The sequence below is a fragment of the Haematobia irritans genome, chromosome 1 (genome assembly GCF_050003625.1).
Source record: "Haematobia irritans isolate KBUSLIRL chromosome 1, ASM5000362v1, whole genome shotgun sequence".
NCBI lineage: Eukaryota > Metazoa > Arthropoda > Insecta > Diptera > Muscidae > Haematobia > Haematobia irritans.
The window spans coordinates 125,944,247-125,959,626 of NC_134397.1; the positions used below are offsets into that span (position 1 = coordinate 125,944,247).

At 33.1% G+C, this 15,380-nt stretch overlaps 1 long non-coding RNA gene across 1 annotated transcript; it reads right to left on the minus strand.

Moving 5' to 3' along the window:
• Window positions 1–485: 485 nt before the first annotated feature.
• On the minus strand, window positions 486–3,494 carry LOC142241870 (uncharacterized). The gene is made up of 3 exons (XR_012723850.1): window positions 3,348–3,494; window positions 1,085–1,212; window positions 486–918 (listed from the first exon to the last, which is right to left on the minus strand). It is a non-coding gene; the product is annotated as an uncharacterized LOC142241870 (long non-coding RNA).
• Between the last annotated feature and the right edge of the window lie 11,886 nt (window positions 3,495–15,380).

The following is a 15,380-nucleotide window of genomic DNA, read 5'->3' on the forward strand; positions in this document are numbered from 1 at the left end:
TTTTCATTAGAGGTGCGTACCAGCTTACGAAATTGAACGCTACCGAAAATTTCGTTAGCATAAATGGCAATGCATTTCTTATGGGAATGAAATTTTTCGCTAGAGGAGCATTCCGGCCTTATTACAAAAATCATAAATTCATTTACTCAAATTGTAAGGTTGTCGTAAAATTATTTTCAAATGATGGAATATTTGTGTTGAGTACAAAGGTAATTGGAATTTGTCAAAACATCCAAATGAGATAGTACTCAATCCAAATACATTAGTAATTGAAATATATGATACTTTTCAATTACGGGCCTAATTGAATTGAGTACAATATTTATTAAATGTTGTAACCTATATCAATTACTATCGTAATTGGGTTTATGGTATTAAGATTAAATTCAAATTGTATAATTACACCCTCAAAAATAATATAAATACACATTGAAAAATGAGTTTGTCTTTTATTATAAAATATATAGTTTTTTTTTTTGTTTGAGTTTACATAATTTTTATAAAAATCTATATAATCTACCAAGTATACGGGAAATGTAATTATTATGTATGTAAAGAAATTTTTTGCATGAGGGCTTGGTTGCCAGAAAAGTACAGAATATTTATGATAAACGATGATAAATATTACCAATAATTTTCCAATCTTCGTATGGCACTAAAGACATTTTTGCAATTTTGAACTCCAATTTTTTTCTTCAAACTACGAAATTTTCTTTAACAAGTGAAAAATATAATTATATATTATGCAATAAAAATGGTTGTATTTGTCGAAAAACGTTTATTTAGTTTAGAGAAATCGGCGTGATATTGAGGTTTATTATTCACTATTTTTTGAGTGTTGTATCAAGCAACCGTTGTTTAATCATCTGTACGACCTGGTGGGATTGGGCTCCCTATATGTTTCGTCGTCTATACTTGCTGTAATACAAACAATTTAGAAACATAAAACCGATTTCATAGTATATTTAATTATATAATTTCACCTGGCCTCAATTGCCAATGCTTTTTATATCTTTATACTAATATTATATTTACTATAAATTTAGTATATACTATAAATAAATAAATAAATAAATAATTTCACCTTCTGTTCGGGCGGAGAACTGAACCGTTTTCGAAGCAAATAGACTTTCCTCCAGACCACATAGTCGCCTTATATAATTTGGTTTATGTTGCAAGCGTATACATTTATGGACCCGCTTGAAAAGCATCCTTTGTTAAAACAAAACAGAAATTGTGTAATTGTAAAGATATCCTAAAGGTGTTTCGCGAGATTTCGAAAGGACTAATTCATGATGTGTGGAATTGCATACATCGAAATAGTTCTTTTTGATATTTTTATAAACTGTGAATTAAAATTTCTTGAATATTCGAGATTCACGACTAATTTTCGTAACTCACGAGAATTTTCGTGAGTCTAAAAATTGTTGTGAATCACGGGAAATGTTTTTCATTTTGAATGAACGTTCATGAGTATTTCGTAAATGTTGTTGAGAGCGAGTTCCTTCCACACATAGCGTGCGTGACTAAAGATTTCGTCTCGGTAATGTCAGTGAACTTCATTCTCACAATGAATATGATCATTTTTACGAAAAGAACTATTTTAGTGTAGTTTTCAAAAAACATACCGCACGAAGATAAGGAATATGATTACCTCTTAGAGCGAATTGAACATTGGAACATGGAACATTTTTGCAGCAAAACTATTTTCTCGCCAAGCTTAAATATATAATGCCCAAGAAAACAACATGGCTAAGAAAAACATTTAACATTTTCACCGTCCAAAAATAACATTTTGCTTTAGGAGGTGATGATATTCCTTCTCTGGGTGAGCTTGGTCAAAAACTCGCATTTAGATAAAATTACATACTTACGACCATTAGCGTAGCTAGACAATTTTCCTAGGGGGGGCTATAGCCCCCCTAGCTAAAACTTTATAGACTGAACTTATAGGTTCAACTAATGTTTTATTTCATAAAATTGAATAAAAAATAGACATCAAAATAACTCGACAATCAATTTATAATAAAGCAACTAAAAGTACCCTACGGGGAAATTGGTGCAAATTGCCACTGACGGACATATCACAGAACTGGTACCTGTGCTCCAGTTAGTTGCAGTTTTCACATTTAGTGAAATAAAATTATCAGAATAACCTTTTGTTCGACATATTTCAAAAGTTTTTTTTTTCATTTCGGGTTCGATTAGGAGCCCAAATTGAAAGAGATTTCTAAGAGTTTGTCCGAGACTGGTTTCTGAGGACCTGTTTATGGGTTGCTCCTGCTAAATTGTCCCAGGACGTGTCCTTTGAGATGAGTCCAAGACGCGTCCTAAAATGTAAGTTTACTCCGTCAATGACAAACCCATGTTAAAGTGGACGGTCCCTTCCATACGTTTGGATCAGAACTGGGACTGGTCCATACACACCAGGGACTAGTCCTGTACCAGTTCTGTGGTTGATCCATTTTCCGTAGGGTAGTTCCACACTTTTCCCAGCAAAAAATTGGGAGTTGTTCTAAAGGCACAACTTTAAAAGCACTTCCAAAAATGTCTTCACAAAGAAGTTAACTATTTTAACTACACAAGAAGTTTTTTTACTTCATTTTTTTATATTTTAATGCGTAATTTTTTGTTTTCTTTTTTCAAATAGTTTAAAAAAAAGAGTAAGAATAAATAAAATGGTACAAGTTATTCAAATTTTGCCACAAAAATGCTAAATCCATTATAGAAAAATCGATAATATTTGAAAATATTCAAGGGAAACGTTTCAAACAAGCGTTAGAATGCATTAAAAATCATAAAAAAGTATAAAAATTATTTATTTGGGAAAATATCACAAAATTTTTAATTCAGATTCAAAACACTGAATTCGGATCACACCTTAAGAAGTGATGCAAATTCATTGCAACGGTTGTTGAAACGGTGGACATTCGTTTTATGACAAGTTCATATTACATTCATCGCTTCTCCGCCAATTTTGTACCACTTCCAGACCCCAAAAAAAAAACATTTTAACTTCTTTTTTGGCGACGCTTTTTTGCAGCATTATTAAGATATTAATTTATGAAAGAATAGTTTTAATATCAATTACTATTTTTTATTCAACTAAAGCATAAGTTCAATCACAGCTTTATTTCGTAAATATCAGACTTCTACCACAACCCAAGTAATTCGATTGTGCATGAAAGTCTTTAGTGGAACTTTGTGCGTTGTACGAGTATATACTTGTTTAATTTTTATAAAAATGTAAAATCGTTAATAGGTTTTCAAATTCTGGGGGGGGGGGCTAAAATTTTTCTGGGGGGTCTAAGCCCCCTCCCCAGAGGCCTTCCTACGCTTATGCTTACGACAAATAAAATTTTATTCATCAATTTTTTTGAGATTATATATATTGGAATATTTCGAATCGCGGTACAATGTTTTATTTACGGAATATTTCCACTTCGGTGACAATAACAATATATTTTTATTGTTTGTATGTAGTTATTTATTTGTATTTTCGTCACCTAGCAACTTCATAATTAGTGTTGGAATTCAATTTGTTGTTTGGCAATTACGCAGTATACTTAAATCAATAACTTTTACACTTAGTCTAATGGAACATAGTAATTGAAGTGTTGTGAATTTAATTATGAGGGAATTTTGATATTTTAGAGAGTTTTCCATTCAAACAATTATTTTCGTAATTGACTTAAAAAATACAATAAAATATAGTATTTGATTTTTTTTATACCCTCCACCATAGGATGGGGGTATATTAACTTTGTCATTCCGTTTGTAACACATGGAAATATTGCTCTAAGACCCCATAAAGTATATATATTCTGGGTCGTGGTGAAATTCTGAGTCGATCAGAGCATGTCCGTCCGTCTGTTGAAATCACGTTAACTTCCGAACGAAATAAGCTATCGACTTGAAACATGGCACAAGTAGTTGTTATTGATGTAGGTCGGATGGTATTGCAAATGGGCCATATCGGTCCACTTTTACGTATAGCCCCCATATAAACGGACCCCCAAATTTGGCTTGCGATTGCTCTAAAAGAAGCAAATTTCATCCGATCGAGCTGAAATTTGGTACATGGTGTTAATATATGGTCTCTAACAACCATGCAAAAATTGGTCCATATCGGTCCACTTTTACGTATAGCCCCCATATAAACGGACCCCTAAATTTGGTTTGCGATTGCTCTAAGAGAAGCAAATTGCATCCGATCAGGCTGAAATTTGGTAAATGGTGGTAGTAAATGGTCTCCAACAACCATGCAAAAATTGGTCCATATCGGTCCACTTTTACGTATAGCCCCCATATAAACGGACCCCCAAATTTGGCTTGCGATTGCTCAAATTTCATCCGATCAGGCTGAAATTTGGTACATGATGTTGGTATATGGTCTCTAACAACCACGCAAAAATTGGTCCACATCGGTCCATAATTATATATAGCTCCCATATAAAACGATCCCCGATTTGGCTTGCGGAGCCTCTAAGAGAAGCAAATTTCATCCAATCCGGCTGAAATTCGGTACATGGTGTTGGTATATGTTCTCTAATGACCATGCAAACATTAGTCCACATCGACCCATAAATATATATAGCCCTCATAAAAGCCGATCCCCACATTTTACCTCCGGAGCCTCTTGGAAGAGCAAAATTCATCCGATCCGGTTGAAATTTGGTACGTGGTGTTAGTATATGGTCTCTAACAACCATGCAAGAATTGGTCCATATCGGTCCATAATTATATATAGCCCCCATATAAACCGTTCCCCAGATTTGATCTCCGGAGCCTCTTGGAAGAGCAAAATTCATCCGATCCGGTTGAAATTTGGTACGTGGTGCTAGTATATGGTCTCTAACAACCATGCAAGAATTGGTCCATATCGGTCCATAATTATATATAGCCCCCATATAAACCGTTCCCCAGATTTGATCTCCGGAGCCTCTTGGAGGAGCAAAATTCATCCGATCCGGTTGAAATTTGCAACGTGGTGTTAGTAATGGGTGATTCTTTTGAGGTTAGGATTTTCATGCATTAGTATTTGACAGATCACGTGGGATTTCAGACATGGTGTCAAAGAGAAAGATGCTCAGTATGCTTTGACATTTCATCATGAATAGACTTACTAACGAGCAACGCTTGCAAATCATTGAATTTTATTACCAAAATCAGTGGCAGAAAATCCGCTTTTTTATCGACAAATTTTGTTCAGCGATGAGGCTCATTTCTGGTTGAATGGCTACGTAAATAAGCAAAATTGCCGCATTTGGAGTGAAGAGCAACCAGAAGCCGTTCAAGAACTGCCCATGCATCCCGAAAAATGCACTGTTTGGTGTGGTTTGTACGCTGGTGGAATCATTGGACCGTATTTTTTCAAAGATGCTGTTGGACGCAACGTTACGGTGAATGGCGATCGCTATCGTTCGATGCTAACAAACTTTTTGTTGCCAAAAATGGAAGAACTGAACTTGGTTGACATGTGGTTTCAACAAGATGGCGCTACATGCCACACAGCTCGCGATTCTATGGCCATTTTGAGGGAAAACTTCGGAGAACAATTCATCTCAAGAAATGGACCGGTAAGTTGGCCACCAAGATCATGCGATTTGACGCCTTTAGACTATTTTTTGTGGGGCTACGTCAAGTCTAAAGTCTACAGAAATAAGCCAGCAACTATTCCAGCTTTGGAAGACAACATTTCCGAAGAAATTCGGGCTATTCCGGCCGAAATGCTCGAAAAAGTTGCCCAAAATTGGACTTTCCGAATGGACCACCTAAGACGCAGCCGCGGTCAACATTTAAATGAAATTATCTTCAAAAAGTAAATGTCATGGACCAATCTAACGTTTCAAATAAAGAACCGATGAGATTTTGCAAATTTTATGCGTTTTTTTTTTAAAAAAAGTTATCAAGCTCTTAACAAATCACCCTTTATAAGGCCGCTAATATCCATGCCAAAATTGGTCCATATCGGTCTATAGTTATATATATAGCCTATCCCCAATCACACAAAAATTGGTCCATATCGGTTCATAATCATGGTTGCCACTCGAGCCAAAAAAAAATCTACCAAAATTTTATTTTTATAGAAAACATTGTCAAAATGTTATTTCTATAGAAAATTTTGTCAACATTTTATTTCTATAGTAAATTTCGCCAAAATTTTATTTCTACAAAAAATTTTGTCAAAATTTTACTTCTATACAAAATGTTGTCAAAATTTTATTTTGTCAAAATTTTATTTCTAAAGAAACTTTAAACTTAATTATATACGTATTTAATCGGCCTTTTTAGTTTAATATATACGACGTATGGATTATGCGATATATATTACGGTGGTAGGAAGTTTTAAGATACCTTGCTATCGGCTTCAGTAGAAGTTTCTACGCAATCCATGGAGGAGGGTACATAAGCTTCGGCCTGGCCGAACTTACGGCCGTATATAAAGGGTGATTTGTTAAGAGCTTGATAACTTTTTAAAAAAAAAAACGCATAAAATTTGCAAAATCTCATCGGTTCTTTATTTGAAACGTTAGATTGGTCCATGACATTTACTTTTTGAAGATAATTTCATTTAAATGTTGACCGCGGCTGCGTCTTAGGTGGTCCATTCGGAAAGTCCAATTTTGGGCAACTTTTTCGAGCATTTCGGCCGGAATAGCCCGAATTTCTTCGGAAATGTTGTCTTCCAAAGCTGGAATAGTTGCTGGCTTATTTCTGTAGACTTTAGACTTGACGTAGCCCCACAAAAAATAGTCTAAAGGCGTCAAATCGCATGATCTTGGTGGCCAACTTACCGGTCCATTTCTTGAGATGAATTGTTCTCCGAAGTTTTCCCTCAAAATGGCCATAGAATCGCGAGCTGTGTGGCATGTAGCGCCATCTTGTTGAAACCACATGTCAACCAAGTTCAGTTCTTCCATTTTTGGCAACAAAAAGTTTGTTAGCATCGAACGATAGCGATCGCCATTCACCGTAACGTTGCGTCCAACAGCATCTTTGAAAAAATACGGTCCAATGATTCCACCAGCGTACAAACCACACCAAACAGTGCATTTTTCGGGATGCATGGGCAGTTCTTGAACGGCTTCTGGTTGCTCTTCACTCCAAATGCGGCAATTTTGCTTATTTACGTAGCCATTCAACCAGAAATGAGCCTCATCGCTGAACAAAATTTGTCGATAAAAAAGCGGATTTTCTGCCAACTTTTCTAGGGCCCATTCACTGAAAATTCGACGTTGTGGCAGATCGTAAGCCTATTCATGATGAAATGTCAAAGCATACTGAGCATCTTTCTCTTTGACACCATGTCTGAAATCCCACGTGATCTGTCAAATACTAATGCATGAAAATCCTAACCTCAAAAGAATCACCCTTTACTTGTTTTTTTTTTTTTTCATTTAATAATTGATTCTTATTTTGTACATTTTTTTCTGTGTATGAGAGCTATATCTAAATCTGAATCGATTCCAAAAAAATTCTGCACACTTGACGGGTACTATAAAAAATTACTTTGTGTTAAATTTCAAGACAATCGGTTAGTTAATAAGCGTACCCCATTTGTTGAGATCGAGCGACACCCTCCAAAAAAAATCGCTTCTCTAACATATGTTCCAAACATATTTTGCAGGAAGCAGATATATTATTGGATACTGCCGAAACATTAATATGTTTGTTTTATATAAACATATTATATATTTGGAAGCATTTTGAGTCCAAAAATATTATGTGCTTGGAAGAAATTTCATCAAAGAAGATTGTGCTCATTCCCTCACATAATTTTTACTTCCACGAAATTTTTTAGTTCTTGGCACCTTTTTCTGTAAAACAAATAATGTTGAAGAAATTATTCAAGTGGTTAGCATGTCTGCCTTGCGTACAAAGGGTCGAGGGTTCAATCCCTGCTCCGACCGAACACCATTTTTTATTTATTTTTTTTAATTTACACATTTATATTTATACTATATTAAATTTTTATAATGAAACTCCGAAATGTGGGTTATTAAAGACTTACAGTCAGAAACCGTGCTTGATATAAACGAAATGAACTGAGCTTTTGAATAAAATATTATTTTTTATTGCAAAAATAACAATTTTGTAACTAAAAACTGTTTTTGGTATAAAAGTTTGAAATTCTGGAAGGAATTGAAAAACTCTTACAAAAGAAGAACGTGGAGTCGAGTATAAACATACATAAATAATTTTATAATATACACATAAATTTATTGAGCAGTTTTTTACTAGCAATAATGCCAACCATTGCTGTAAAATTTTTTGCCTTTTACTTTTCTTTACGTTCCCATTTCTTTCAACGAACCAAGAAAAAAATGTCCACACATACATAAAATGTTGCTCCCACGAAAACACATGCTGTTTTTTTTCTCAAATGTCAATTCTCTTTACTCCGAATACTCATTCTAATATTTAAATTAAATAATATTTTGACTTAAGCATATCAAATTGTTGGCCTTATCATAAAATAGTTTTCCGAAACAACATACAAGCGGTTTCACAGAAATTGCTCTCTTTCCATTCTCTCGCTGTGTTATGTTGATATCTTTCGTCAACCCTCTCGGTTTCCATCTCTATTTCTTTCTCCATACTCTCTCTCTCTCTCTGTCGTTCTCTGAATAAAATATCACAATATATATGTGTTTACTCGAAATTTGTAAATTTATATATGTTTACATTCACACATATTAGTTTTATGAAACATTCATGCCCCCAAACATAATATATTCTAACATATTAACATATGTGTCCCAAACATTTAGTGTTAGTTTAGGAACATTACATGTTTGCACTTAAATATATTGTGTTTAAAAATTGCGCCCGAAACACATTTTGTTTATATCGGAACATATGTTATGAAAAACATATTTTTCTAACAGTGTAAATACTCGTATATTGGTGCTATGTCCCATATCTTCGAAATTCTTCCAAATTTCTTGTGCCAATAAATTACCATGTACCAAATTCCATAAAAATCGGTTAATAATTGCGACCGGAATATTGCTGATAGACGGACGAATGGACGGAAACCAATGACTAGGTAGACACAGGAGGTGATTCTACCACAAGTCGATTGGTTATGGGGTCTAAAATCAATATTGCTGGTAAGCACATTTTCTTGTAGATCAAAGTTATTATTCCCTAACCTCTATGTGATTTAGGGTATAAAAATGCAAAATATATTTATCTATTATTGGATATGTATAAAAATATTCAAATGTAGTACTCGAAACTTTTCACAAAAGTCCAAACAAGGGGGGCAACAAAAAAAGTAAGATAAACTCGCCGAAAACATGAATTGTTAGTTTTAAGTTGCGAATGAAAAGACTAACAAAGAACGCAAAGTTTTTGTTTGATTTCAAAGTATTCTTGTTGTTGGTGGTGTTGGTTATTGTTGTTGTAGTAGCTTTTGATGCTCTTGTTATTTTCCTATGAACAGCAAACAACAACTTCCAACTTCCATTTTTAGTGTGTGTGTGTGTGTGTGTGTGAAGGAGAGAGAGAGTTTTTTACAATTCAATAGAAACTTTTGGCATACGGGGTTTCTAAAATCATAAAGAAAACGGGTTGCGAGTTTAATGATGCCATTTAGCACCTTTAAAACTGTAAAACTTACGTTTCCATTTTTTCCCTTCCCCATCCCTCACAACCCTTTTTGTCTACAGGCCTTTTGCACGAAGCCATTTTGGAATGTTTCTGGAAATGTATGGACAAAACTTTTTTCCAACAAAAGTAAAGCAAAGAAGGTGAACAAGAAAAAAAGAAAAGGATATTTATTTCGGCACTTCTTTGAAGTTCAGACAATAAATAAAACTTGGGACCATTTTTAAATTTTTATGAAGTAAAAGAAGCAATTCACATGGACCGGCAAGCAACACCAAAAAAAGCAAAAAAAAAAAAACACAAAATAAAGAAAGTCACATTCAAACGAAATAAGAAATTTCCCAATCTTTAACTACTTTAACATATATAACATAACACCCCCTGTCTACCATCATTCGGACTTTTAGTGGGCTATATAGGCAATCTAAAATAGGTAAAGCATTCAGTTGTGTCGAATGCTTAATGTTCGCTACCAACAGGGACAGAAATGGTGTGCTACAAATAAGGATATCTACTAAAATTCTAAATGGTCAAGGAAGACGGCTATGAAAATTAGGCGTAATTGCCATTTTCAAATTCGTAACTTCAACATGTGGTAAAAGTGAGAAATACATATATACGCTTTATGTTTGTCTACACTAAGATGTTTGGACGTAAAAATCATATGAATTTTGCAAACACTTAAATTGAATAATTGAAATTATGTTTATGCTAATAGAATAACCCTAATATTCTTTTGTGTTTTTTTTTTCTATACAAAAGTAAACTGTTTTATAGGAAGAATCAACTACCTAGTGCGAAAATTGAACTAGATTGTACTCCACATTTTGAGATTTCCATAAATCGTTGTTAAAACCAGGGCTGTGGAGTCGGAGTCTGTAGATTTTGCTGGAGTCGGAGTCGTAAAAATTTTGTTCGACTCCGACTCCGGCTAATCTAATTCTTTTAAAACACTTCACATTTTTGTAACTAAAAAAGTTTTGATTCCATTGCGTTTTTCTGACTGTAAATGAAACGCAATTTCCAATTATGGATATTATTTTATGTTTCCTAGAATGTTAGACTAGATGGGGATTATACAGATGGGAAACGATCCACTTTAATGCCCACCACCATATAAAATTATTTGAAATATTTCGAACCATCGATTTTCGGTTCTTTTTTTATTCTATTTTAAGACAATATAGCTCTATACATTGTGATACCACATTGGTGAAGAGAGAAGTTCACCAATGTGGTATCACAATGGACTGAATAGTCTAAGTGAGTCTGATACATCGGGCTGCCACCTAACCTAACCTAACCTAACCTAGCTCTATACATATGTCGAACATTGGCGAACATTTTGTCAACATTTTATTTCTATGGAAAATTTTCAAAAAATTTTATTTCTATGGAAAATTTTCAAAAAATTTTATTTTTATAGAAATTTTTCTCAAAATTTTATTTTTATAGAAAATTTTGTCAAGATTTTACTTCTATAGACCATTTTGTCAAAATTTTACTTCTATAGACCATTTTGTCAAAATTTTATTTCTGTAGAAATTTGTGTTAAAATTTTATTTCTATGGAAAATGTTGTCAAAATTTTATTTCTATAGAACATTTTGTCAAAATTTTATTTCTATAGAACATTTTGTCAAAATTTTATTTCTACAGAAAATTTTGTCAAAATTTTATTTCTATAGAAATTTTTTTCAAAATTTTATTACTATAGAAAATTTTGTCAAAATTTTATTACTATAGGACATTTTGTCAAAATTTTATTTCTTACTGATTTGATAGTGCAGTCAAGTGTGGCTAAAGTTGGTTCCGATTTAGAAATAGGTCCCATATCTTTTCCCCGATTTACATTCTTATGACTACAGCGGTCGAAATTGTTCTCCGATTTAGGACAACAGAGGTAGAAGAATTAAGACTCTAGTTATGCACTCCAAATTTGGTCATTAGCAGTTTAGATCCATATATAGCTCCCATATATATCTTTCGCCCGATATGCACTTATGATATATGGCTCCAGCCAAAGCTTTAATCCAATGTAAAATTAAAATTTTGAGTATGCATGCCAAATTTGATTGAAATCGGTTCATATTTAGATATAGCTCCACCATATATCTTTCGCCCGATTAAGACTCATATGACTTTCGTAGATCAAAATTTCACTCCGATTTACTTGAAATTTTGCACAGCGAGTACAATTACCATTTTAACAAGTAAGGAAAGTCTAAAGTCGGGTGGGGCCGACTATTATACCCTGCACCACTTTGTAGATCTAAATTTTCGATACCATATCACATCCGTCAAATGTGTTGGGTGCTATATATAAAGGTTTGTCCCAAATACATACATTTAAATATCACTCGATTTGGACAGAATTTGATAGACTTTTACAAAATCTATAGACTTAAAATTTAAGTTGGCTAATGCACTAGGGTGAGACACAATTTTAGTAAAAAAATATGGGAGACATTTAAATCTGAAGCAATTTTAAGGAAACTTCGCAAAAGTTTATTTATGATTTATCGCTCGATATATATGTATTAGAAGTTTAGGAAAATTAGAGTCATTTTTACAACTATCCGACTAAGCAGTGGCGATTTAACAAGGAAAATGTTGGTATTTTGACCATTTTTGTCGAAATCAGAAAAACATATATATGGGAGCTATATTTAAATCTGAACCGATGTCAACCAAATTTGGCACGCATAGCTACAATGCTAATTCTACTCTCTGTGCAAAATTTCAACTAAATCGGAGTTAAAAATTGGCCTCTGTGGTCATATGAGAGTAAATCAGGCGAAAGCTATATATGGGAGATATATCCAAATCTGAACCGATTTCAACCAAATTTGGCACGCATAGTTACAATGCTAATTCTACTCCCTATGCAAAATTTCAACTAAATCGGAGCAAAAAATTGGCCTCTGTGGGCAAATGATTGTAAATCGGGCGAAACTATATATGGGAGCTATATTTAAATCTGAACCGATTTGGCTGATATTTTGGAAGTTTTTCGAGACTCATAAAATATTCAGATGTTCGGAATTTGACACGCCAATTATGACCAGATCGGTGAAAAATATATATGGCAGATATATCTAAATCTGAACCGATTTTTTCCAAAATAAATAGGGATCGTCTTTGAGCCGAAACAGGACCCTATACCAAATTTTAGGACAATCAGACTAAAACTGCGATCTGTACTTTGCACACAAAAATACACCAACAGACAGACGGACATCGCTAAATCGACTCAGAATTTAATTCTAAGCCTATCCTTATACTAAAAGGTTGGTCTATGATTACTCCTTCTTGGCGTTACATACAAATGCACAAACTTATTATACCCTGTACCACAGTGGTGGTGAAGGGTATAAAAATGTGTGCCAAATTTGGTCAGAATCAGCTCAGATTTGGACGAAGCCCCAATATGTATATCATATTCCGATTTTGGGTAAAAATGGCCAAGATACCTTGTACCATCGGCACTGCTAAGCCGAAAATTGGTAAATTTGTCTAAAATTTTACTTCTCATACGTATCAATTGACCGATAAATCATAAATGCATTTTTGCGTTGCCTAAAAATGTATAAATATTTCCCATATTTATACCCTGCACCAAGGCATTATCCGATTTAAATTTTGAGTCTAGAGATTTTGTAGAAGTCTGACAAAATTTTGGAAGGATTCGAGATGGTATCGAAATGTACACAGTCTTACACAAGTTTATATACCCCCGATTTTTTTACCTCTTAACTGAATATGTTTCTTTTTGTTGTTTATAAACCACACCAAAAAATTTTTTTGAAAATTAACAAATACTTTGTTTTCCAAATTAATTTACTAAAACTCGCAATAAATTTGAAGGATTTGAGATGCTATCACTAATTTTGGTCCACAATGTGTTGAAGGGTATAATACAATGAGACCCGTCTGACTTTGTATATTCTTTACTTGTTTATAAATACATATACTGAAGAATGTTAGTATCTGCTCACATTGTGATGGGTATTTATATCATAATTTAATTTACTTGCTTCTAGGAAGCAAATTTTAATTTTTCGCTTTTTCAGCTTTTTTCTTCATATGCTATCAAAGTCATTTAAACACGAGTTAACGACAACTTTATTTTCCAAATTCAAACTCGACTTCCAGTAGAAATTATACTATGTTTCAAGTAAAAACGTCTTTAAAATAAAGTGTTGAAAGACATGTCCTATATTGGAACGATTTTTTTCTTTGTAGTCAAAATGCAAAAAGACAACAAATTTAAAGATAATTTCATTAAATTTAAATAATTTTTCTGAATTATTAAAGTCAAGTTGACCTTAGCCCAAACATTTTTTCTTTCATGATATCATATCCATTTTTAAGTGAAATCACTTAATTATAAGGACAATACGACTTCATTGAAAAGTTTATCGACTTTTGGACAAGGAAAAAAAATATTATATATTTTATATTTATATTAGAAAAATGCATCTTCTATGCTAAGCAAAATTTGCATTCGTATTTTAAAGACATGAACTCTTTGACCTCACGACAATATTTTTTTCAGTGAAAAAAAGAGTTCAATTGGCATCAAATATGAAATTTAGATCATTTTTTGCACTCAGACATAAACACGATGATTTATACCGATCCATTTATGGTACCCCCCACAATAGAGCTAGAAATTTGTGGTATTAAAATGAGATTTAGTTATATTATATTTTTTTCAGTGAAAAAAAGAGTTCAATTGGCATCAAATATGAAATTTAGATCATTTTTTGCACTCAGAAATAAACACGATAATTTATACCGATCCATTTATGGTACCCCCCCACAATAGAGCTAGAAATTTGTGGTATTAAAATGATATTTAGTTATATTATCCGGAGTCGGAGTCGAGGCTGAAAATTGAATGCCCTGGTGTACTTTTTTGAGACGTACTTAACAAAAAGGAAATTTCATTGGCCTGTAGAAAATTTCAAAAAAATAATAAAATGTCAAAAAAATTTTGATTGAAGTACAAACCCACAATAAAAAACAAAACACGAATGAAGTAAGAAGGAGCACGCTCAAAATAAACCCAGCCAACTGCACTCAAATCGATGATTTGATGGTGGCAAAGGAAAAGAGAAATGTTTGTATGAATTTATTTCGGCATAAGCCGGCTATCATAAAACTTTTTTCGGAAGGTTCAAGTGTGGTTCACCATGGGTTTAGTGAACTGCCTGAATTTATTCCGATAATTGGTTGATAGTTTTGCTGCAAGAGGAGGATGCTGATGAGGAATGCGGTAATTCCGAAACGTGCGTCCATCCAACCATCTTGCAGTCTATAGTCTTGCCCAAATAAAGTTGACAAATATTCTTTTCCTCTGTCGGTTAAGCTACTCTTGTAGTTTAGTCAACACAATGGTTTAGAGCCGAGATCAAAACAACAAATGTGATTGAAGTACAAACCCACAATAAAAAACAAAACACGAAAATTTTTTCCAGTAAAAATAGGTTAAAAATAGCATTAGTTTAACTACGAAAATTTTGTCAAAATTTTATTTCTATAGAAAAGTTTGTAAAAATTCTATTTCTGTAGAAAATTTTGTCAACATTTTATTTCTATAGAAAATTTTTGTCAAAAATTTTATTTTTATAGAAAATTTTGTCAAAATTTTATTTCTATAGAAAATTTTGTCAAAATTTTATTTCTATAGAAAATTTTGTCAAAATGTTATTTCTATAGAAAATTTTGTCAAAATTTTATTTCTATGGAAAATTTTGTCAA